General features: G+C 43.2%; 1 long non-coding RNA gene across 1 annotated transcript in view; it reads left to right on the forward strand.

Annotated features, from left to right (window-relative positions):
- The first annotated feature begins 7,561 nt into the window (after positions 1 to 7,561).
- The window catches only part of LOC149434250 (uncharacterized), a 73,584-nt gene continuing 53,771 nt past the window's right edge, over positions 7,562 to 27,374 (forward strand). Inside the window, exons 1-2 of the long non-coding RNA XR_016308782.1 lie at positions 7,562 to 7,868; positions 16,571 to 16,645. This is a non-coding gene — a long non-coding RNA (uncharacterized LOC149434250). The remainder of the gene's footprint in view (positions 7,869 to 16,570; positions 16,646 to 27,374) is intronic.

Consider the following 27,374-nt stretch of genomic DNA (forward strand, 5'->3'; position numbering starts at 1 on the left):
CGAACATTCACCCATTCCTCATCCGTCTGTTTTTGGTGGATTAGATTGGATTGGATGTAGGCAGGTATAAACAAACACATGTCCGTTTACACCCGCCCAGGGGTGGACTGACAACTCCTAGGATTAGGAAAGCATGGGGCCCCTGTGTCCTTGCCCACACTCAAACCACACCCAAAAAAGCCTAGGTACCAGTGGCATCTCATGGGGCCCCCTACTGACCCTGGTGCCCAAATGGTCAGTCCGCCCCTGCACCCGCCACTTCATAGAGGAGAATGGAGGTTCCGATCGGGTCCGCCTGAAAAACGAAGAGGCGGACCCGATTGGGACGTCTCTGTGAAAGGGGTCTAAGAAACTATTTCATGAAAAATCGATTACAGGGCCATTAAAGCAGACCTTCACCCTGAAGGTGCTACCTTACCTCCTCGCCCCTCCCTCTCTCACAAAAGGAGTACTTTATTTGTGCTTGCTGAGGTCAAAATTTCTCTCCACCCCATGCGCATGCGCACGTTTTGAGAGAGCCCTGCAGTACATCTGCGCATACACCAGTTTCCCCGGCCATTAGTGCATGTAAGGGGAAACCAGGGAGGTCCAAAATCTTCCCGGTCTTTGCGCACGCACACAAAAAAATCCTGTTAATGTGCACAGATGTGCCAACATTTTGCCCCAGGACCTACGGGCACATCTGTATATGTGCCATAATTTGGGTGCCCACTTCATCCCTTTAAAACTGAACACATATCAGTTACACAGGTTCTGGGGCTGATTTCATGCAGATAAGGCACTAGGTGATTTTAATTACCACCCTAACCAGCCACAGAACCTGTGTAATTAATATGGGCAGCACAGTGGCTAAGTGGTTAGCACTTTTGCCTGGCTGTACTAGGGTCCTTGGTTTGAATCCCAACCACGGCACCACCTGCCTGGAGTGTGCATGCATGGGTTTCCTCCAGTTTCCTCCCACACTCCAAAGACATGCTGGTAGGCTCATTGTCTCCTGTCTAAATTGTCCCTAGTATGTGTATGTATGAATGTGCGTTAGGGACCTTAGATTGTACGCCCCTTGAGGGTTAACCCTGGTTCACACTGATGCAGTCCAGAATTTGCAGCATTTTCAGTGCAAATTCCGCAACGCATCAGCATCGCACCCCATTCATGCGAACCGCTGCGGGTGTGTATGTTAACAACACTCCGAAAGCAGTCCGCAAATCACGGTGTGAAGTGAAGAATTGGATCGCATAGGTGTGAATACTCATGCAATCCGATTCCAGCGTGGACCCAAAAAAGGGTCCTGCACATTTTTTGTGCGGGTGCGAATAGAGCCATACAAAATGTACGGCTCCGATCGCACCGCACACACATCGCATGTGATTTGCACAGGAACGCGGTGCGGTTCCTGTGCAAATCACATGCGATATACGGAGCTGCACGTAGGTGAACCCGGGCTTAGGGACTGATGTGATGTACAATAAATATGTAAAGCGCTGCGTAAATTGATGGCGCTATACAAGTACCATAAATATGTGTTCGATTTTAAAGGGATAAGATGACTACCCCAGCCATAATGGAGGTCCGCAAGGGGGGGGGGGAGAATAATGGATATGTATGTATGCTTTAGGTGGTAGATGTCTATGGATTATTTTTGGAGACTGAGGAAGGTGTCACTATACACATATCAGGTGTCAGGACATGTGCACATGCATGTGCTGGGTTACTGATTCACCATCTTGTAGCTGAAGGATAAAGGTGACAGCCTTCAAAAACAAGTCAGCCCCCACATATCACTCCTTGCAGGTTCCCTTTAAGCATTCCCCAGGAAAAAAAATGGGGTGGGGAGGGGGGGTATATACCACCATGCCCCCCTTTCCAGTTCTCCCCTGCAGGGGGCTAATTTTGGAGCAGAGATTGTTTATTTGTGTTCAGGGGAAGGGGCTGTGCTGACTGTCTGGGAATCTGGGCTGATTCCGTGGGAGGCAGAGTGGAGTGCGTGGGCACATGAGGAAGGCAAGCTATAGATTCTGATATTTGTGTCACCCCTGGAGATCAGCCTGGGTTTTCTTTTTTTTTTTCTTTTCCCCCTTTTTGCACATCTGAAGCCCACAGCCCCAGATAAGGGTCTAAGAATGGGCAGCATGGCACCAGCATTTACCCCCCCCCCCTTGCACCTGCCCCTGGGCTCCTGCTCCCCTGGAAAGCCTGGATGGCTTTTTTTTTCTCAAAGCCATTTTGTGCTCAGTCCTCTCCCTGGCAGCAGATCCTCTGAAGAGGGGACTCTGTGTGTGACGTCAGCAGCTCAGGACTGACGCAGCTGCCAGAGATAAGCAGGTTGGATGCAAGCAGGCTGCAGTGTGATCTGGTTACCCCCCCCCCCTCCTCCTCCTCCTCCTCCTCCTCCTCCTCCCTACCCCCAGCCCCTTATACACACACACATATACACACACACCCTTCATCCATTGTGTAGTGGATTACTGGGACATCCCTCCCAAAATACCTCAATTCACCCACAGAAACCAGTCTCCAATTATAGATCCTCTCTTGCTTAAAATAGAGGAAGGAGGGAAAAAAATGAGGTTAAAAAAAATAGAAGCAGAAAATCAGAAAACCCCCCTTCCTGCCATCCAGACACATTGCAGAGAGGGAATGTCAGGACAGGGGCTCCCATCTCCTCCAATGCTGCCTACCCCAAGAATCCAGAGGATGGCTTCATCCTGATAAACACATTACAAAAATACACACACACACACACGCTTACACACACACATACTCTCACATACACACTCATATACACACACACACACACATACTCTCACATTCACACACACACACACACACTCATATACACACTCACACACACACATACTCTCACATACACACACACACTCATATATACACATTCACACACACACACTCATACATACACACACACTCATACATACACACACACACTCATACACACACATTCACACACACTCATACATACACACACACTCATACACACACATTCACACACACACACTCATACACACACACACATATACACACTTTACACCCAGTAGTCCTCTGGGCTTGCAACAGGCAGAAGCGGAGAGACTTAGATCCAAGAGGTAGGACTGGGCTAGGCTGGCTCTCCATGTCAGTCCATGCTTAGGAGAATATTCCAGCTGCAGCCTTAAAAATGGTGCAGAGAGGGAGCCCCAATTGTGTGCCTAGGACGCAGCCTGCCATCCAGTCACCATTGTGTGTCCCAGTGTGTGTGTGTGTGTCCCCCAGTGTGTGTGTGTGTGTGTGTGTGTGTGTGTGTGTGTCCCAGTGTGTGTGTGTGTGTGTGTGTGTGTGTGTGTCCCAGTGTGTGTGTGTGTGTGTCCCCCAGTGTGTGTGTGTGTGTGTGTGTGTGTCCCAGTGTGTGTGTGTGTGTGTGTGTGTGTGTGTCCCAGTGTGTGTGTGTGTGTGTGTGTGTGTGTCCCAGTGTGTGTGTGTGTGTGTGTGTGTGTGTGTGTGTGTGTGTCCCAGTGTGTGTGTGTGTGTGTGTGTGTGTGTGTCCCAGTGTGTGTGTGTGTGTGTGTGTGTGTGTGTGTGTGTGTGTGTGTCCCAGTGTGTGTGTGTGTGTGTGTGGTTTTTTTTTTGCCAGGCTAAAAATAGCATCACGGTCTTGATTGTACGCCAGAAATAGACTGGGTTTTCACTGGTATAAAAAGACAGCACAGGAACCAGAGAGCCCTTGCTATCAGCTAAGGCTTTATTTTATCCTATTCTTAGTAATGACATCAATGGTTGCATTTATTTTTTTTTTCCTTTTTTTGTTTCTTTTTTCCCCTCTCTCTCTCCTTTCTCTCTATTCTCTGTCTCTGTCTCTCTCTGTACACAAGAATTTCCAGACACGGTAAGTAATGGAATGGCTTTTGCTGGGCAAACGATGCTTTTGTTTTCTTTGCTGCATTTGGATATTTTTAGCTGGGTGGTGCTGTGTGTGTTTTTTTTTTCTTCTTCTTATGCATGTTATGCTGGGCAAGGCAATGAGGCTAGATGGTGGATGCATGTGTAAGAGGGGATTCTAGCAGGAACCTGGGGATCTCCCAACATTAAATCTCTGAATCAATAGAGGCTGCAGCTTTCTCTCTCCTTCTCTCTTTCCTTTTCTCTCTCCTTCTCTCTCTCCTTATCTCTGTTCCTCTCTCTCTTTCTCATTCCTTCACTCTTTCTCACCCCATCTCCTTCTCTCTCCCTCTGTATCCTTCTCTCTCTTGCTCACTCTCTCTGTCATTCCCCCCATCACCTTCTCTCTCTCTATCTCTTTCTCTCTCTCTCTCCTCATCTATTTATCTCTTTCTCATACCCTTTCCCCCTCCCTCTCTCTTTTGGTCTCTCTCTTCTCTCCCTCCTGTCTTCTATTCTAGCTCTCCCTTCACCCTCTCCTCTCTCTGCCTCTCTCTCCCTCTGCTCTCTTCTCTGTCTCTTTTCCCTCCTCTTCTCTCTCTGTCTCTCTCCATCTCCCCCTCTCCTCTCTTCCCCCCTCTCTCCTCTCCTCTCTCTGTCCCTCTCTCCATCTATCCCTCTCCTCTCTTCTCCCCTCTCCTCTCTCCGTCTCTCTCCATATCCCCCTCTCCTCTCTTCCCTTCTCTCTCTCCTCTGCTCTCCTCTCTCTGTCTCTCTCCATCTCCTCTCCTCTCTCTCTCTCTCTCTCTTTTCACCCTCTCCTCTCTCTGTCTCTCTCCATCTCCCCCTCGCCTCTCCTCTGGCTTTCTCCATCTCCCCCTTTCCTTCTCTCTCTCTCTCTCTTTCTCTCTCTCTCTGCCTTCCTTTGCCTGTGGACTCTCCTAATATTCCGGTTGCTCGGGAAAGGATGTCGCCCGGGTTCTGGTAAAGGAACCTTCCACTCTATCAAGCTCAGCCGAGCGCTCCGGAGCTGTCCAGCCGCCGTGGTGCTGAACCCTTCCAGCCTCCAGCACCGTTGCTTGTGCATTCTTCTCCTGTACAGAGCAGGTTGTCCGGCTACACTCCATTCAGTCAAGCCCAGGTCTAGGAGCCAGCCAGTTACACAGACAGTCTAGGGGAGCAGCTTCACTATTGTCAGGCAGAAAGCAGACCTGGGGCTAGCTGGCTCAGGAGTTGTCCTGGGTCTGTAGGGCACAATTTCCCTCTATATCGATCTGGACCTACGGAGCTTGCTGCTGCTTTGGGGGCTCCTGTTATCCTAAATCCAAGCCTAGTTACTAAGTAGGAGCTAAGCAAGCCCAAATAGAGGATCTAATCTCCCATATGCCTGAAACTGTCTTTTTATAAGAAGATGGAGTTTGCTGACTTGCAAGCTATCCAGGATGGTGCTGAAATCCCACATATCCATCAGGCTATTGAATGGATGGATCGTGTTCCCCCTCTTAAACCCAAGCCTAAATCCTTGGATGGAGCCAAGCAAGCAGAAACCGAGTTCCTAAGCTGGAGCCAGGCAAGCCCAAGTTTAGATCCCAAGTTGAAGCCCGAGCAAGCCCAAGCTTAGATCCCAGACTGGAGTCAAGCAAGCCCAAACCTAGATCCTAAGCTAAAGCTAAGCAGATCCCAAACTGGATCAAAGCAATCCCAAATCTATATCATAAGCTAAAGCCAAGCAAGCCCAAGCCTAGATCATATGCTAAAACCAAGCAAGCCCAAGCCTAGATCCTAAGCTGAAGACAAGCAAACCCAAGCCTAGATCCTAAGCTGAAGACAAGCAAGCCCAGCCTAAATCCTATGCTGGAGCCAAGCAAACCCAAACCTAGATACTAAGCTAAAGCCAAACAAGTCCATGCCTAGATCCCATGCTGGAGTCAAGCAAGCCCAAGCTTAGATCCCATGCTGGAGTCAAGCAAGCTCAAGTCTAGATCCTAAGCTGGAGTCAAGCAAGCCAAAATCTAGATCCTAAGCTGGAGCCAAGCAAGTCCAAACCTAGATTCTAACCTGGAGCCAAGCAAGCCTAAGTCTAGATTCTAACCTGGAGCCAAGCAATCCCAAGTCTAGATCCTATGCTGGAGCCAAGCAAGCCCAATCCAACAGCCAACCTAATGCTACAGACCACTGTGTCCCCCTTACACAAGTTCCATCTTCCCGCCCTGTATTTGAATGGCTTATGCTTGATGCTGGTGAGTCTGTAGGTTTCTTTATTTAGCTGCTTCTCCTCCCACCTCTTTTCTTCCCCATTTAAGTCTCTGCTCCCTGAAGATGGTGTGTGTGTGTGTTTTCCTCGTAGCTTTTCTTACTCATCTCCTCTCCAGATGAGTTGGTGGCAGATGAATATAGAAGCTCATTTAATTGGTCAAGCAGGTTGGGCAACAAGCAACCGACTCACACATTGAGACCTGGTAGGGATTGCTCGCTTGCATTGCCCCTACCCTTGGATCTTGCAAAAAGGGAACCCTGGTCGATCAGATAGAAAACACACGTTAGAATCGTACAGACCTGGACTAGCAATCCCTGGGACTTCTCTTCACATCAGATGAATAAACAGCCGCTCAGGTTAACCCCTTCAACGTCGAGGGTTTGTTTGCCAGCTGCGGGATTCCCAATGAAGGCATTGCAATGGGCGCTGCAGCTACTCAACCAATGCATGGGGCTGCCAAAGGGTTAATGGCAGCATTGCTGGGGCTGGAAGGGAGGAGGGAGGTGGTGATGGTGGTGGTGGTGGTGGTGGTGGTGGTGTTGGAGGGGGGTGTCCAGGTTACCTTGAAGGGGGTGCTGGAGGCTCAGGCAATTGGGGGGGCAGATGAAGGTGCTTCCAATGCAGGCATCTCTAGCTCCTCCACTGCTGGCACAGGCAGGAATGGGCACCAGCAGAGCAGACAGCCAGATAGAACCTATGGTGGATGGGAATTTTTTTTTTTAGCAGAGCTGAACACCCACTGATGTCACTATGTACATTGCTGAGATTCCAGGCTGCGTGGTCGTATTTACAAACGGATCACACTTTTACCAGCAACAACACGTGTAGTACAAAAAAAAAAAATACTGCAACCCCTATAGAAAAGGGTGGGTGGTGGGTGGTGAGGAGGGTTGTACTCTCTTTGCAGAACACACATAAATAGGAGGAGGTTTCCTCTTTTTCCCATTAATAACCCCAGTAAGTTGGTTTACAGTCCGTTCACCAACACCCCCACCCTTCCCATTTTTTATTTTATTTTTTTATTATTTTTTATTTTCATTCTCCTTTGGCAAGCAGGGAGGTCTGCAAACCATCCCTGATGGCAGCCCAAAACGGGGGTTAAATTGCAGCAGGTGCCTCAGACAGAGCCCCAGAAAGACACGAGCTCTCCTGCCCGGGATCCTATTAAATAATTGAACGGTGGCAGCGGTAATTTTGGTGGTAACAGCACGGATTTCCAAGTCGTGACTGTATAAGTGAGTAATGAGAGGCGCCTGCGTCACTGCTCCAGTCACAGTTCACCCAGAGTGAGCTGGAATCGTGACTTGCTGGATACCCAATGAGGAGCAGCAAGTGTTGGGTGGGGGGGTCCTGGATCAAGGTACCACTCAAGACCCAATAAGATGTGATCCAGGGAGGGAGGGGGGAGAGGGGGGGGGGAGAACCGGACCGGGATATAATACAAAACCCCAAATGAAAGGAGATCCATGGGCACCCAAATAAGAAGAGATCCAAAAGGGGTAACCTGCCAACGACAGCCCTTCACTTTGTTTGCTCCATCACCGTCAACAAGTTGAAGAAGGTAGAGGAGGGGGTTAAGGATGGTAGAAGATCGTGACCCTCCCACTCAGTACAGTAACTTATATACATACGTGGAACAAGGGGCACATGTGGATTTTTTTTTTTTTTACAATATTTTTGTTTCATGGCGTCTAAGGAGAGGAACACGTCCAGATGTGAGGAGATCCATGAGACCCAAGAAGTAAGTAGGAGCTTAACTTGTCTTTGAGTCTTGTGAAATTGAACCTTTATAGTAGACCTAGACAGTGATCAGGATGACTAGATGGAAAATGTGCTGTGCTGTCTTAAACCTTAACCTTAAAATGTTTTAGAATGATGGGATGGGGGGACATAAACTCGGAAGGGGCAATGTAGGATTAGATGGGTACATAACCTCAGAAGGGGCAATGTAGGGTTAGATGGGTACATAACCTCAGAAGGAGCAATGTAGGGTTAGATGGGTACATAACCTCAGAAGGGGCAATGTAGGGTTAGATGGGTACATAACCTCAGAAGGAGCAATGTAGGGTTAGATGGGTACATAACCTCAGAAGGGGCAATGTAGGGTAAGATGGGTACATAACCTCAGAAGGGGCAATGTAGGGTAAGATGGGTACATAACCTCAGAAGGGGCAATGTAACATTAGATGGGTAGACATAACCTCAGAAGGGACAGTGTAGTTTTGTATGAGTAGACATTAGATGTAGGGTTAGATAAGTGGACATAACTTCAGAAGGGACAATGTAGGATTAGATGTTTAGACATAAGATGTAGGGTTAGATAAGTGGACATACCTTCAGAAGGAACAGTGTAGGGTTACATGGGATGATATAACCTCAGAAGGGACAGTGTAGGGGTACATGGGATGATATAACCTCAGAAGGGACAGTGTAGGGGTACATGGGTGGACATATCCTCGGAAGGGAGAGTGTAGGGTTAAATTGGTACATAACTTCAGAATAGGCAGTGTAGGGTTCCATGGGCGGACAGACTTCAGAAGGGACAGTGTAGGGTTAGATTGGTACATAAACTCATAAGGTCCATTGTAGGGTTACACGGTTAGATATGACTTCAAACTGACCAATGTAGGGTTGCATGGGAAGATATAACCTCAGAAGAGGCATTGTAGGGTTAGAAGGATAGACATAACCTCAGAAGGGACAGTATAGGGTTAGATGAATGGACTGACAGTCAAATTGGGATGTATATATAAACCTGATGATGGGGTGCGTACACATAACTTCAGAAGGGGAAATGCTGGGTTGGATTGGTAGACATAACTTCGGAAAGGGCAAGGTAGGGTTAGATGGGTAGACATAACTTCAGAAGGGGCAATGTACGGTTAAATAGGTAGTTATTGGATGTGGGGTTAGATAGGTGGACATAACTTCATGAGGTTCATTGTAGGGTTAAATGGGTAGACACTAAATGTAGGGTTAGATAAGTGGACAAAACTTCAGATGAGGCATTTTAGGGTTAGATAGGTAGACATAACCTCCGAAGGGGCAGTATGGGGTTAGATGTGTAGACATTTGACGTAGGTTTAGATGGGTAGGTACAACCTCAAATGGGGCTGTGTAAGGTTAGAAGGGTTCGTATGACTTTGGAAGGGACAGCGTGGAGTTAGATGGGTAGACATTAGATGTAGGATTAGAGGGGTACATATAACTTATAGACATATCTTCGGAAAGGACAATGTGGGGATGGATGGGTAAACATCTGGGGTTAGAGAAGTACATATGACTTTGGAAGGAGCGATGTGGGGTTGGATGGGTAGACATTTAGGGTTAGACAGGTACATATGACTTTGGAAGGGGCGATGTAGGGTTGGATGGGTAGACATTCAGGGTTAGAGAGGTACATATGACTTTGGAAGGAGCGATGTAGGGTTGGATGGGTAGACATTCTGGGTTAGACAGGTACATATGACTTTGGAAGGGGCAATGTAGGGTTGGGTGGGTAGACATTCAGGGTTAGAGAGGTACATATGACTTTGGAAGGGGCAATGTAGGGTTGGATGGTAGACATTCAGGGTTAGAGAGGTACATATGACTTTGGAAGGGGCAATGTAGGGTTGGATGGGTAGACATTCAGGGTTAGAGAGGTACATATGACTTTGAAGGGGGCAATGTAGGGTTGGATGGTAGACATATCTTCAGAAGGGGCATTATAGGGTTAGATGAATGGACTGACCGACAGTTAACTCAAGATGCATATACACACCCAAAACCTAAAGATTCAAGATCATTTTTTAACTTTGCACCATCCTGGACAGGCGATGAGGTTTCAATGACCCTTAAAATGGAACTTCTGTCTTGAATATAATTCTGCGGTGAGTAGCCGTACATTTTAGGAGGGGCAAGGCCGATAGACAGCTATAGATACACATACCCACCCAAAGCATAGGGAGGCACTATGCTCGCTGCATTGAACTGTGCACCAGCCATCCTGGGAAGGAGTTAAAGTGTGTATAGGGGGGTGGAAGGAGGGGCGGGTGGTGGGTTTTACGGCACTAATCGTTCCTTACACCGGGGGATTCCATGTAGCTGACGTACACACGTGTTGAACTTGGCAAGGTAACTCCATTCAATAAGAGAAGGGCTTCCAGAGAGGACACTGCAATCACTTCAAATCGTGACAATGGTCGCCTTTCAGATGCAAAAAAAAAAAAAAGGCACTTGACACCTAAACTATGACCATGAGATCTATTTATAGACAAGTCAGGCAGAAATAGAACTGCACACCCCTGTGTATAAAGGGGTCGCCCCCCCCCCCATTCATCCTCCACCCCCACAATGATGGGGGTCCCCCCTCCCTTCCCACTCCAGCTTGTGTTGTGGAGGATTTGTTGAATAATTGGAAAAAATGGAAATGTTTCTCTCTATACCCCCTTTCGAAAAGAAAATGAGATGTGAGGCGGCCCCTGATTGGTGGATGACGATTTTAGTGGCGACCAATGGGCAGCCCGGCTGCTTTGTATTTATTTAGTGCTCAGGGGGAGAGTTTCCTCTTTACGCAGCTCCTCCGCTCGGCTCGTCCGTCTCTCCGTCCGCTCTGTGCGCTGGGGGAGAGCGGGGAGCTGTCCGCCGCCGGTGGTGCTGAAGTGGCCGGGGCTTGGCCAGCTGGCCCGGGGAGCCCCCGACTGGAGGGGAGATGGGGGAGGGGGGCAGCATGGGGTACGAAGGAGTCTGCTGTGTTTTTTTTTTTAATGGAGCCCCCTCCTCCCCCCCCCCATGGAGCTGCTTGGAGATCGGAGCTGGATCTGGTCCTTCTCGAATCTTTTTGCGGTCTGGGCTTGCTGTATGTGAATACCTAGCCGGGAAGCCCTTACCCCAAAAAGCATTTGCGGAGGGCACACTCGCCGACGGCAGCGAAGAGACCACATTGACCTCGTAGACCAGAGAAGTGTTCCTTCACCAGACTCTCTGGGTGTTCACTCCCCTTCCTTCACCAGACTCTCTGGGTGTTCACTCCCCTTCCTTCACCAGACTCTCTGGGCGTTCATGGGTGTTCACTCACCTTCCTTCACCAGACTCTCTGGGTGTTCACTCACCTTCCTTCACCAGACTCTCTGGGTGTTCACTCCTCTTCCTTCATAAGACTCTTTGAGTGTTCACTTCCCTTCCTTTACCAGGTTCTCTGACTGCTCACTCCCCTTCCTTCGACTCTCTGACTGCTCACTTCCCTTCCTTCAGCAGACTCTCGTGAGTGCTCACTCCTCTTCCTCACCAGAGTGCTCACTCTTCTTCATCAGTTTCTTTTTTAAAGACTCGCTCCCCTTTCTTCTTCATCGGCTGCTCACTCCCCTTCCTCCTGCGCTTCCTTCACCAGACTCTCTTGAGTGCTCACTCCCCTTCCTTAACCACACTCCTTCACCAGACTCTCTGAGTGCTCACTCCCTTTCCTTCACCAGACTCTCTGCGTGCTTCCTTCACCAGACTCTCTGACGGATCACCCCTCTTCCTTCACCAGCTTCTCTGAGTGCTCACTCCCTTTCCTCACTAGGCTCTCTGAGTGCTCACTCATCTTCCTCACCGCAGTGCTCACTGATGGGAGTGCTAGCTCCTCTTCCTCACCAGAGTGCTCACTGACGGGAATGCTAGCTCCTCTTCCTCACCAGAGTGCTCACTGACGGGAGTGTTAGCTCCTCTTCCCCATCAGAGTGCTCACTGACGGGAGTGTTAGCTCCTCTTCCCCATCAGAGTGCTCACTCTTTTTCGTAAGTTTCTTTTTGAAAGACTCACTCCCATTTCTTCTTCATCAGCTTTTTTTGTTTGGGACCCCCCCCCTCCCCCTCCTCATCTCTTCCTCTTTCCACATCCTGCCAACCTTTTTACCCCCCCCCCCTCGACAGAATGTGTGCTCGCTTCACCTCCAACCTCACCGGCTCACTCTGGATGTACTTTTTTTTCTCAATCGTGGACCTTCAGTGTTAAAGCAAAAAAAAAAAAAAAAAAGCCTGCAGAGAATAAAACGTCAGCATACAACACCCCAGGACACCCTCAAAGTTACACCCACCGTGTCTGCCTAAACAAGCAAAAGATTGCCCCCCCCCCCCCTCTCCAAAAAAAAAAAAACACCCACCCTTAACTAAACTTTGCAGGACTTTGTACAACTTGTTTTGTCGGGGGTTCTCCATTGACTAGTAGGAGGGGGCTAGGATCCCCCCCCCCATGTGTGCCGCGCCCCCTCCACACCGCATAAAAGTTCAATAGAAAGTTGCTGCTTTGCTGCCTCTCCTCCGAGCTTTGCTGTACGATCCGCTCCGAGCCTCGATCGTCATTCTCATAGCAAGCACGGAGAATGGCAGTTGGAGGGACAGCAAGGCAGTTGGCTTTCTGATGCACTTTGCTGGCAGTGCAAGGTGCAAGATCACGAGTAATTGGGGAGGGGGGGGGTTGACCTGGGGAGGGAAGATTGGACACAGGTAGACTGGGGAACCCCCCCCCCCCCCTTCCACACACAGCTACAAGGACAGAGACGACTTCAATAGTCATGAATGAAGCCAGGGGCCCCGGGAATCCCTTCAGCTTGAGTCGTGTACTCACGTCAGATAAATCGATTTACTGGGGGAACCAATAAACGGACCCGACCAATGCAGGGACCATTTAAAGGGCTGAGAAGTCCTGGAAGGGAATCTGGGGGGTACGTCTACATACATGTCATTACACCCCTGTAGACTAGACTCAGTCTCTACTTTTTTTTTTTTTACTTATAAGAATAAATGCCCCCCCTCCTAAATTATAACCCTTCCACATTTTTGGCTGGAATGGAATTTCAATACTAGCCGCCCCCCTTGAAAAGAAAACTAGACCTTGCATGCATGAAGGAGAAATAATGGCATGCGGTCGTATCATCATTTCACTCGACAAGGCAAAAAAGAAAAAGTTTCAGGATAGGCTGATTTGGGGGTGGCGATGGCCATATCATATAGCTCCTCCATGATGGGACTGAGGAGTCCCATAGACCAAGCTGTGGTCGTACTGGAATCCGGTCCGCAAAACCAGGCACAATGCTTTCTGCAGAGGCTCATTGAGAAAGAGTTAACGGTTCTCCAAAGACAAAAGGGGCTTCCAGGAGAAAGTAGGACCAAAAGGCAGAATAAAAAGTACACAAGCCAACGCAAACAAAAACTAAGCGAAAGCTAAAGCACGCCTCTACTTTTTTTTTTTTTCTAGAACCACGTACAGCTTAGCAGTTAATGACTTTCACAAAGGCTTAGAAGATCTGTAGGTCTTCCGACTTCCATCCGTGTACTCAGCCTGTTATAGTTTTTCCTCTAATATTATGGGGACCTTCCCCCAATCCAGTCCTGTTCTTTTTTTGGGTTTAAAGGAACAGTGGCTGGGAAACCCTTCCAGAGTAGACCTACAGCCTTCTCTATCGCTGTTGAGGACCTACAAGCCCTGTAGGTCACACCAGTTGCCCTTCCGATAATAGAGGACCCCCTACTTCTACATTATTTTTAGGGCAACAGAAAGTCCACTGGTGACTTGTAGTTCCACCATAGTGTGGGAACCAAAATGAACCACGTCTATCTCTACCCATAGTCGAACCTATCCTACCTGGTTTACCAAGCTGAGGGTCTAGACCAGCCTTTCTCAGCCTCTTCAAAACAGAGGAACCCATTAAAACAACTCACCGGTCTCAGGGAACCCCTACTGGAAATTGCAATATCTACAACTCATGATTCATGAATGTGATGGTCAGTGGGAAGAATGTTCCTTATACTTGTGGTCATTGGGAAGAATTTTCCTTACATTGTCGGTCAGTAGGAACAATGCTCCTTACACATGTGGACATTGGGAAGAATGCACCTTACACTTGTGGCCATTGGGAAGAATGTTCCTTATACTTGTGGTCATTGGGAAGAACCCCCCCCCCCTTACAGATAGTTCAAGATCAATGGTGTCAGTGGGAACGTACCTGAAAAATTGTTCATTGCTGAAGGAACCCCTAGCAACCTCTGAAGGAACCCTATGCTTCCATGGAACCCTGGTTGAGAACCTCTGCTCTAGGCTATAACCTTGCCCCTATTAAAAAAAAGGTTGTTCTTTGGATTTTAGTAAAATAAAACCTTGAAGGTCTTAGGCTTAGGAAACCGACGCTATATAGGCTGACACATTGCCAGGTGGGAGGCTAAAAAGCCAAAATACTGAGTCATTACCGTAGGGTTTAGGTCATATTTCTGGAGAACTGTACCTTCAGATTCCAGGGGATTCCCTTTGCACGGTTAAGGAGAAATAAAAAAAACTATAATTTGTATCTTCCAGTTTGTAGCAAACACAATAAAAATATAATAATGTTAAAACAATAAAGGAAATTGCTAGTTCTGAAGAGTTTAACTCTAGTTATGACTAAGGGAAGGGATCTGGATAGATTCTGTTCCATGGAGATGGTTGGAGTTAAGTATACTGAGCTGTGAGGGAGATACGTCCATGCACCACGTGTTATGGGAGAGGCTCACTGTTTTATGTTCAGACATTAGAGATCTATTAAGACACACACATACAGTATATATATATATATATATATATATATATAGTTATAGAAAGTTTATAAAAAATAAGTAGATAATCCAGCACAATGACATACAATTATGACCACTGTCCTGTATTTAGCAATCATGCTCATCCAGTTTTAGTCAATGCTTATATCCAACTATACATCTCGATCTATTTTTTATAACATCCCCATCTCAGGACCATTTTGGTGTGGCAATGAAAAGTAAACGGTTGTTGCAGAATGTATGGGGGTTCCCCCCTTTAAATTCTACTTTAATCCACGGTGCTCATGTGTGGCTTGCTGACTATCTCAGCATGTCATAGGACTATACGTCTATGAAGTCCACCTCAGATCCGAAGTAAAGTCATCAGAGTCTTCTAAATGTGATACCTGTAAGCCTATATCATTGTCAGGACATGTTTTTGGCCACTTTAATGATTCACAAACAAGGGAAAGTGTAGCAAGGACCAGGACTTGTTATAAGTATGGTCTGTTATGTAATGGGGGGGGGGGGTCTTTTTGTTATACTGATTGTTTTTAATACTTGCCAATTGGAACTTCATGACATAAAAGGTTCCATCATTTTGAAGATATTATGTGTCTTGTAGTTCCAGAGTAACTAGACTGGAAGTTGTTATGTCTACCCTAGATTGTACTAGCCCAGATACCCTCATACCATATCTATCTATCTATCTATCTATCTATCTATCTATCTATCTATCTATCTATCTATCTATCTATCATCTCTCTATCTATTCTATATTATCTATCTATCTATTATCTATCGATCTATCTATCTATCTATCTATCTATCTATCTATCTATCTATCTATCTATCTATCTATCTATCTATTATCTATCTATCTATTATCTATCTATAATCTATCTATAATCAATCAATCTATCTATCTATCTATCTATCTATCTATCTATCTATCTATCTATCTATCTATCTATCTATTCTATATTATCTATCTATCTATCTATCTATCTATCTATCTATCTACAATCTATCTATCTATCTATCTATCTATCTATCTATCTATCTATCTATCTATCTATCTATCTATCATCTATCTATCTATCTATCTATCTATCTATCTATCTATCTATCTATCATTTCTCTCTCTCTCTCTCTCTCTCTCTCTCTCTCTCTCTCTCTCTCTCTCTCTCTCTCTCTCTCTCTCTCTCTCTCTCTCTCTCTCTCTCTCTCTCTCCACTTTTGTTGTGGCCCCTTTGTATTGTACCTTCCAACCCTGCAAAGTCATTGGTATTGCATATAGTGATTTTTTTTCTAATTTGGAGTCTTTCTTGCTGTAAATGCAGTTAGTGGGTTTTTACTGTGGAGAATCCATCTATGGTGTATGGTAATTCTCACCCTGTAATGTTTATGGTGGCTTCTTACTGGCTAGAGTCATTACAATTTTTTATGGTATTTTCCTGCTACGTAGCATCATTCTTATCACCTACAGTGAGCTGGTTTGCCAAACAGTCCTTTGAATTACTGATGCACATGAATTACGCAGGTTCTTTGGATGATTAAATCCCGGCACTGACCAAATCTTACAAGCCATGCAACCTGTATAATGTAAATATCTCCCTAATTACATTAAGGACTGGCAACCCTAATGGGGTGTTCAGACTTTATAGAGTCATTCTTATTGTACAGTGTGATTTCCCGCCATGTAAGGCCTGTATATAAAGCGTTCTCATACAAGGTCATTTTTATTGTGTATGACATTGATGGATCCTCACTTGTATAGGTCATTGTTATTGTATGTTGTGATTTTTCACTATGTAAGGTCACTGATAGTGTATATGAAAAATTCTTGTATATATCTATAGATACAGTATACCATATGTGTGTCATTGATCTTTCTTTTTTTTTTTTTTTGTAGGTTGACTCAATGTCCAGGTTATTCTGCATCTAAGAGGTGACTGTGATAAGCAGACTGAGCCTTTGCCATGTTAAGGTGAGGATATGGCAGATTGCTGTACAATGTCCAATACCCCCACACACTAGAAGGGGTATGCATAGCTCATTCTTCATATGATGTATACGCAGTAAATGACTGAAGAGTAATACATAAGAGAATCCTAGTCATAAAGGTGAATCCTACTAAGCCCCCCAAAAAATGAAAAAAAAAAAAATATATATATATATAGTAATGGGTACACATAACAAAAAAAGAACAATAAAAGAAAAGCCTCTCACTTTAATGATGTTTTCATACCATACAGAGAAGCGGATCTGTTTAGGCCCATTAGGCAAAATTTGTCAGGGAGCAAAGTATGGTAGCCTGCTGTACAGTACACAACACCCCCCTCACACTAAGAGGGCATGCATAGCTCATTCTTCATATGATATATACACAGCCAAGTCATAAAGGTGGATCCTACTAAGAAAAAAAAAAAATAAATAATAATAAAAAAAAAAATATATATATATATATATATATATATATATATATATATTGTAGTGGGTACATAGAACATATAAAAGACCTCTCATTCTAATGATGTCTTCATACCATACAGAGAAACGGGCCTGATTAAGCCCATTAGGCAAAATATGTCACGGGGCAAAGTATGGTAGCTTGCTGTACAATGCCCTAGCCCCCCCCCCCCACACACACACACACAAAATGACTGCAGAGTCATTAATGATAGCATCTTATTCATAAAGATGGATCCTACTAAGCAGAAAAAGAATAAATAAGTAAATAATAATAAAAAAAAAAATATATATATATATAAATATATATATATATAGTAATAGATACATGTAACAAAAAAGAGCATGAAAAAAAAACCTCTCGCTTTAATGACGTCTTCATGCCATACAGAGGCCTGATTAAGCCCATTAGGCAAAATATGTCAGGGGGCAAAGTCACATCTGACTAGAGGGAGAATGTCTGGCCTATCTTGTACCAATAAAGCTTGTTGCAGGTCAGCAGAAAAAAGAATAGAGGAGTTAGGCTTGTGTGTTGCATGTCCAGGAAAATCAGGTGATTGAACCTTAGCTCCTGTGTGTGGCCAACACTCGACATGTTGCATTTCACCAACCATGATTTAGGAGAACCTTCCACATGGTTTGCTCTGTGCAGGTTGTGCTGTCAGTGCTTAGCTGCGAAGTAAAAACATTTCAGGGTGCCGTATCCTGAACTGAATAAGCCGTTTTCCCTTTCAGAGAGTGAAGTAAAAGTATCACCCTTTAATTAAGTATATTTAAAAAGTCTTTATTATATAACAACAGCCTTCTGCTCAATAAGTGCAGATTTCATCTTTAAATTCAGAAAGACAGATGATTGTCCATTAGGCAGATGGTGGAATCAGGGTGACATAGGGGTTGAGTCTAGATCATTAGTTCCAGCATTAATGTATAAAGCGTGCACATGGGCCTGGCCTGTGTGTAGTGGATTAAGTGTGAATGCTGGCTGTGTACTGTAGACAGTGTTGTTTTGTTTAATACCCAGATGCCCAATTTTATGTTGGGTCCCTAAAGGGGACCTTAAAATGTTATGGCCTTCAAAAGAACCGGTAGGGTAAAAGTCATATCTAATCACTTGGGCACCTGAAAATGTTGATTGTAAAAATCCAACATAAGTTTTACCCATACAAAGTCCACCCTAGACTTAGTACATGCTGACTACTCAGATGCTCAGCTCAGCCATGTTGGGACCTTGAGGGTCATTTTCCTTTTGATTGAGGACCTCAAGATATTATTTCCCTCCATCAGAGCCAGTAGGATAAAAGTCATATCTAAGGACTTGGGCACCCCAAAGAGTTGATTATAAAAAGTTTTACCGATACAATTTGCACCTATATGATTAGTACATACAGATTTATTCATAGAAATAAGTACAAAAAATCATTTGTTGCCCATGAAAAACACATTTCTTCATTAGTTGACATTTGATTTGTTGCTTAGGGCAAGAGTTCTAAACATCCTCGTTGCAGATTTCATAAATCAGTCTCACAGCATTCGATGTACAGTGTGTACACTAAAGTATGTACAAGGTACAGGTCATATAATGCAAGAACTGCGTCTCCTAGTATACAATTAACTAATGAACATAAATATATATAATTTATTTGTGTTCATTATATATGTTTATATATATATATATATATATATATATATATAATTTTTTTTTTTTAATTATTATAATACAGGATTTATATGGCGCCAACAGTTTGCGCAGCGCTTTACAAAATGAAGGTAGACATTACAGTTACAATACAATTTGGTACAAGAGAAAACAGAGGGCCCGGCTCGTTAGAGCTTACAATCTAGGAGGAAAGGTCGAGTGATACAAAAGGTAATAGCTGTGAGGGGGATGAGCTGATGGAGGAAATAAATGGCGGTATACTAGGTAGAAGCAGGATAGACTTCTTTAAAGAGAAAGGTTTTCAGGGATGGTCTAAAGGTGGACAGATTAGGAGACAGCCAGACAAATTGGGGTAGGGAGTTCCATAGGATGGGAGAAGATCGGGAGAAGTCCTGGAGGCGAGCATGGAAGGAGGTGACACGGGAACAGGGGCGGACTGACCATTTGGAAACTCGGGCACTGCCCGAGGGCCCGGGGTCAGTAGGGGGCCCCATAAGATTCTCCGGTACCTTTTTCATAGGCTTTTTTGAGTTTGGGCAAGGACACAGGGGCCCCATGATCCCCTATTACACGGGGGCCCCATGAGTTGTCAGTCCGCCCCTGCACGGGAATATAATATATATTCTTGTATGGATGCAGTACATGCTGTAATTCTGTCTGCTATACAGCACAGTGTTTGTAATGGACAATGGCTCCTCATCTGTGTGCATTCTGAAAAATACACGCACATATCGTATGTACTACACACATTGAGCATTACATATACAAAGCCCTATTCCTCTGTACCAGTGGTCTCCAAACTGCGGCCCTCTGCTTGCTTTTATCTGTCCTTTGGGGCACTATTTCATCCACTGATACCAACAATGGGGCATAATCCCCCCAAAATGCCACCAGTGAAGGGGTGTATTTCCTCCCACTGACACCAACAATGGGGCACAATTCTTCCCACCAACACCAAAGATGGGTCATTGTTTTTTCCCTGATGTGGGGAACTTTTCTATTCTCGATGACTACAGTCCAACTCCTCCTAAAGTCTGATGGACAGTAAAGTGGTCCCTTGTTTAGAAAGTTTGGAGACCCCTGCTCTATACATTGAGGGCACCGTATGTTTCTAAACCCTGCCCCATGTATAGTGTAGGTAGTACAATCTAAAATTCCACCTTGTGTGTTGTACAGTGTGAACTAGGTGAACCAGGCAATGAGTATATACTATCCATGGTATTTGTATATACCCAGGGGCGGACTGACCATTTGGAAACTCGGGCACTGCCCGAGGGCCCGGGGTCAGTAGGGGGCCCCATGAGATGCCCCTGGTACCTTTTTCATAGGCTTTTTTGAGTTTGGGCAAGGACAGGGGCCCTATGATCCCCTATTGTCCGGGGTCCCCATGAGTTGTCAGTCCGCCCCTGTATATACCATATATAGCATGTATTTAGTCTGACTTGTGATAAGTACAATACATACACAAGTGGTATTCTCTGAAAAGTCACCACATACTGAGAACAGCTCAGGGGTGATCTGATTATCAGACCTTTTTTTATCTATAGGAAGCATATACTATATACTCAACTTATGTACATCGGTTGCATAGGATATGCCCAACTCCTGAGTAGATACAGCAGTTTTTTGGTTTAATAAATACACAGCTACAGGTATATATAATATACACTCGTGACATTTTTTCAGACTCCATATATATAGGTAGAAAGGTATGTGTAGGGAATATGTGTACTTTTTTAACCCCTTTTCAGGTAGCAGAGTGGCTAAGTGGTTAGCACTTCCACCTAGCAGCACTAGGGTTGTCGGTTTGAATCCCATCTATGGTACTACCTGCCTGGAGTTTGCATGTTCTCCTGTGCTTGCATGGGTTTCCTCCAGGTACTCTGGTCTCCTCCTACACTCCAAAGATACTGTATGCTGGTAGGATAATTGGCTCCTGTCTAAATTGGCCCTAGTATGTGAATGGGTGAATGTGAGTTAGAAACCTTAGATTGCAGTGCAGGAACATGGGTGAAGATGCCAAACAGTGCCCCCCTTCCAAAATGTATGAGTATTATGTGTCGGTAAACCCCCTCCCCTACCCCCAAATTCAACACTAATATGCATACTTACCCCAAGCAAAAATTCCCTTTGCAAGCCCATATTCTCCCCCCCCCCCCACCAATTTTTTTTCACCACCATCCCCCTCCCCGCTCAAATCCTCTTCTTCCCCAAATTTCCCCTCCTAGCACAAATCCCCCATTCATCTCTACTAGCACAAATCCCTCCTCCCAGATCCACCCTTCCACATCCCCCCATCCTGGCACAAATCCTCATCCCCCTATCCCCCCTGCCAGCACAAATCACCCCGCCTAGCACATCCCTCCAAATCACCCCCAGCAAAAATCATCTCCATTCACACCCCTGCCCCCCCCCCGCCCAGATTTTGCCTCCTAAAATAAATTGTAGGCCACGGTCACCCTTGAATTTCCTCCTCCCAGTACAAATACTTTACCTCCCAATCCCCTCTTCCAGCACATATCCCCCCAAAGCCCCCTTCCGAGCACTAATCCTCTTCTCCCTCCCCATCATAGCACACATATTCTCATCTTCAGGACAAATGTTTGTTACTCTGAAGCTGTTGTCACCACTCCTGCCAGCTTGTAGGTAGGAACTCTCCACACCCCCCCACCCACTATCTCCACCTCACATACTACCACTGCGCCCAGGGCAGCCGCTCCTCCTGCCCACCCCTTGTCCCGGCCCTGGCAAGGATTGATGTGAATGTATTATATACTGTATATGTAAAGCATTGCGTACATTGATGGCACTATATAAGTGCATGTAATTAAAAAATAAGTAAAATAAACCCCTTTATGTATAGTGTGGTTGACTGATTTGCCAATGGGCCCATTCAGACTTTAGCATTGTGCTTATGCGAGTCAAAATTTATATTTTACTGTGCGTGACCCGCATATGTGTCCTACTGAGGTGCGTTGCCGTGCCTCTCATTGCTAATGCCAACCTAACACACAATACACAATGCAAAAAAAGGGGCATGTGTGTCTTCTGGTCTCTTGTGGTGTCCAACTAAATGTCAATTAACCTGGCAAATATATTCACATCGAAATCCCAATCATATGTGAGGATAAGCTGAATTTGTGATGACATGATTGGTTGATTGAAGTCAACACAGCCTCACCTTTTTGCTATGTTCAGTGAACAGTCACTTTCCTTAGTGAGCAGTCTGCGTAATACCCCGGGATATACATAGGCCCAGCTGCAAACTCAATTTATTTTCTTTGAAAAGGAATACTATATACATGCATGTCCACCCTCATGTACAATAGCTATAGCATGTTAAGCATTGATACATCAGCTATACAGGTATACAGTACAGAATGATATATACATACACACACATACACTCGTATATTTAAATAGTAACATATGTATACAGTCTATAGAATACATATTACATTTTAATGTGATAGATAAATAGTTCTTTCTTTCTTTCTTTCTTTCTTTCTTTCTTTCTTTCTTTCTTTCTTTCTTTCTTTCTTTCTTTCTTTCTTTCTTTCTTTCTTTCAAGTTTGCATACAGTGGGTATGGTAGACATCCAGCCCCTCTATGTACAGCATTGATACATCAGCTATACAGGTATACAGTACAGAATGATATATATATATATATATATATATATATATATTTATATATATATATATATATATATATACATACACACACATACACTGTATATTTAAATAGTAACATATGTATACAGTCTGTAGAATACATAGTACATTTTAATGTGATATCTATCTATCTATCTATCTATCTATCTTTTTTCTTTCTTTCTTTCTTTCTTTCTTTCTTTCTTTCTTTCTTTCTTTCTTTCTTTCTTTCTTTCTTTCTTTCTTTCTTTCTTTCTCAAGTTTGCATACAGTGGGTATGGTAGACATCCAGCCCTTCTATGTACAGCATTGATACATCAGCTATACAGGTATACAGTACAGAATGATATATATATATATATATATACACACACATACACTGTATATTTAAATAGTAACATATGTATACAGTCTATAGAATACATAGTACATTTTCTATCTATCTATCTATCTATCTATCTATCTATCTATCTATCTATCTATCTATCTATCTTTTTTCTCTTTCTTTCTCTTTCTTTCTTTCTTTCTTTCTTTCTTTCTTTCTTTCTTTCTTTCTTTCCTTCTTTCCTTCTTCCTTTCTTTCTTTCTTCCTTTCTTTCTCACTTTCTTTCTTTCTTTCTTATACAGTGGGTATGGTAGACATCCAGCCCCTCTATGTACAGGTATCCTAATATGTAACCTGAATGTATTTCCAGAAGTGAGTGCAATACGTTGTGATGCCTAGTTGTACGTACATATTACCTAAGGCTCAGTTCACACAGCATTCACACAAGGATAAAGATCTTAATTTTAGCCTCGTGACTTCAATTTTCAAAGCGCATTGAACTGAGCTGAAAATAACTGTCACTTTTTGAAAATAAGTATCCTTCCCCTGGTTTGTCAGCTTTGTGAAGCCTATAACATTCATGTTATCCTATTGTATGTACATTTTCTGTATACAGTGAGCATAACAGACCCAGATAGATTGCATTTTAGCCCAATTATAGGGGTTCATTGTAGGGGGTGAGATGTAACATTCCTCGTATAAATGATCTAATATTAGAAACCACGTTATACGGATGGAGTCTTCCCATGCACAGAATATATACAGTGACATAGCAATAAATGGCAGCAACTACAAAACCAGCCACCCCAACAGAAGATTTGCCACAATGTGTTTATTAGATAACAGTGATGGGGTGTTGTGGAACCTATTGTGTGCTCTGAATAAAGACCTAAAGAAGCTCAGCTGCTTCTCTAGAATTATAGTATGTAAGGATATAAAGTTATGGGAGTAAAACATTTTAAATTATGATACCTACCTTTAACCTACCTTTAACATTTGACACATCTAGGCCTTATTAAGTATAAGTATAAGTATAAGTATTAAGTATAAGCGGAGTTCCAGCTGAAAAAATAAAAAAATAAAAGTCAGCAACTACAAATACTGTAGCTGCTGACTTTTACAATACAGTCACTTACCTGTCCTTCGGTCCAGCGATGTCCTCACCACGGCTGGTTTCACCGTCTGTCTTTTCTCCCTGGTGCTGGCATCTTCAGTGTGGGCACCCGGCTTTGCAGATTGCGGTTTCACAGCCGGGTGCCCACTGCGTATGTGAGAGAAGCACTGCGCTTTGTGAATGGGCCCCTGTAGTCTTCTGGGACCTGTCACGTGTCCCAGAAGACTACAGGGAGGGAGGGAGGACGACGACTTCCACTTCTGATCGCCTAGGCGATCGGAGCGGAAGTGGGAGCTGGTACCTGTCAAATTCGGCTACCTGCTCCCCAAAGGGCACCTTTGGCACAATCCTTAAGGGGGAGCGGGAGACAAAGGCTTAAAGCGGAACTTCCCCTTTTGGGTGGAACTCCGCTTTAAGCATAGCATACAGTAACCATACAGGGTGCAATGTGTGTGTGTGTGTGTATATATATAAATATATATATATATATATATATATATATATATACATACTCATATTATGATATCTATCTATCTATCTATCTATCTATCTATCTATCTATCTATCTATCATTTAAATGCACTAAATATATTGTATGTATTGCATACATACTGTATGTTGATATGGATATATATATATATATATATATATATATATATATATATATATATATACACATTTTTTGTAACTCTAATGTATAAATGTATACCGTACATAGAGTATAGTAGATAGTACATACTGAAATAGATTGATGATAGATAGATTGATTGATAGATAGATAGATAGATAGATAGATAGATAGATCTTTACATCTACATATGCATTAACAACTATCTATCCATCTATCTATCTATCTATCTATCTATCTATCTGTATCTATCTATCTAAAATATTATGTACTGTCTGCTATACTCTATGTACCATTGACATTTATACATTATATTTAAATAGCAACATAGAGTAGATGGTATAAAATGCTGAAGGATAGATAGATAGATAGATAGATAGATAGATAGATAGATAGATAGATAGATAATTACTAATGCTTATGTAGATACCTATCTATAGATATCTGTCTATCTAGTATGTGCTATCAACTCTACTCTATGTATTGTATATATTTATACATGTATACAATAAATAGAGTAGATGGTATAAAATATGGCTGGAGAAATAGATAGATAGATAAATAGATAGATAGATAGATAGATAGATGATAGATAGATAGATAGATAGATAGATAGATAGATAGATAGATAGATGATAGATAGATAGATAGATAGATAGATAGATAGATAGATCAATATATATCTACATATGCATTAATATTTATCTATATGTCTGTTTCTCCATCCACATTTTATACCATCTACTCTATTTATTGTATACATACTGTATACACAACTTAAATGCAATAAATACTTTGGAAGGTGTCTTGGGTGCAGCTTACAACGAGTTTCTTGTATGCAGTGATCATAATATATACCCAGATCCTGTTCAGTATAAAGTGATATATACACTATATATACCCTAATTCTCTTCTTGGTGGAATAATTTAATACTAGCAGTGGCTGTAATAAAATCCTGATTCTTCTACTGTATATAGTGACCATCAGTTTCTGAAAGGGGTTTTTGCAGTAAGAGTGCTTAAGTTGTGGAAATTAGTAACTGGAATTTGGGAAAAAAAACTTGAAGATCTTAATGCAATTAACACTGTCAAAAGTTCTAGTTGTAAAGCCTAACAGAGCAATGATTGATCCTAGAAGCTGATCTTTGGAGGACCTGGAAGATTTTCTTCTCTCTTGTGTAGCAAAATTTTCCTTGGGAAGGGGGGGGGGGGGGTTGTTTTGCTTTCCATTGGACCGAAATTGCTATAACTTTAAATAGTTAGATACTCATCCCTCATTTTTTCAATAACATTAATTATGTGGCATTGTGTAATGTGATAGACACCCGGGTGCTTTTCTATATAGAGTGAGCAGAATATATACCTGTGTACTGTCCTGTATATAGTAAATAGAATATATACCCAGATCCTGTGCTGTATACAGTAAGTAGAATATATACCCAGATCCTGTGCTGTATACAGTAAGTAGAATATATACCCAGATCCTGTCTTGTATACAGTAAGTAGAATATATACTCAGGTCCTGTCCTGTATACAGTAAGTAGAATATATATCCAGGTCCTGTATATAGTAAGTAGAATATATACCCAGATCCTGTCCTGTATACAGTAAGTAGAATATATACCCAGGTCCTGTCCTGTATACAGTAAGTAGAATAAATACCCAGATCATGTCCTGTATATAGTAATTAGACTATATATCCAGGTCCTGTCCTATATATAGTAAGTAGAATATACCCAGGTCCTGTCCTATATATAGTAAGTACAATATATACCCAGGTCCTGTTTTGTATACGGAAAGTGGAATATATACCCAGGTCCTGTCCTTCATATAGTAATTAGAATATATACCCAGGTCCTGTCCTGTATATAGTAATTAGAATATATACCCAGGTCCTGTCCTGTATATAGTAAGTAGAATATATACCCAGGTCCTGTCCTGTATATAGTAAGTAGAATATATACCCAGGTCCTGTCCTGTATATAGTAAGTATAATATATACCCAGGTCCTGTCCTGTATATAGTAAGTAGAATATATACCAAGGTCCTGTCTTGTATATAGTAATTAGAATATATACCCAGGTCCTGTCCTGTATATAGTAAGTAGAATATATACCCAGGTCCTGTCTTGTATACAGTAAGTAGAATATATACTCAGGTCCTGTCCTGTATACAGTAAGTAGAATATATACCCAGGTCCTGTATATAGTAAGTAGAATATATACCCAGATCCTGTCCTGTATACAGTAAGTAGAATATATACCCAGGTCCTGTCCTGTATACAGTAAGTAGAATAAATACCCAGATCATGTCCTGTATATAGTAATTAGAATATATACCCAGGTCCTGTCCTGTATATAGTAAGTAGAATATACCCAGGTCCTGTCCTATATATAGTAAGTACAATATATACCCAGGTCCTGTTTTGTATACGGAAAGTGGAATATATACCCAGGTCCTGTCCTTCATATAGTTATTAAAATATATACCCAGGTCCTGTCCTGTATATAGTAAGTAGAATATATACCCAGATCCTGTCCTGTATACAGTAAGTAGAATATATACCCAGGTCCTGTCCTGTATATAGTAAGTAGAATATATACCCAGGTCCTGTCTTGTATACAGTAAGTAGAATATATACTCAGGTCCTGTATATAGTAAGTAGAATATATACCCAGATCCTGTCCTGTATACAGTAAGTAGAATATATACCCAGGTCCTGTCCTGTATACAGTAAGTAGAATATATACTCAGGTCCTGTTCTGTATACAGTAAGTAGAATATATACTCAGGTCCTGTCCTGTATGCAGAGAGTAGAATATATACCCAGGTTTTATCCTGTGTACAGTAAGTAGAATATATACCCAGAT

Source organism: Staurois parvus, unplaced genomic scaffold, assembly GCF_062004578.1.
Source record: "Staurois parvus isolate SC_StPar_1 unplaced genomic scaffold, SC_StPar_1.0 ptg001795l, whole genome shotgun sequence".
In the NCBI taxonomy this organism is placed as follows: domain Eukaryota; kingdom Metazoa; phylum Chordata; class Amphibia; order Anura; family Ranidae; genus Staurois; species Staurois parvus.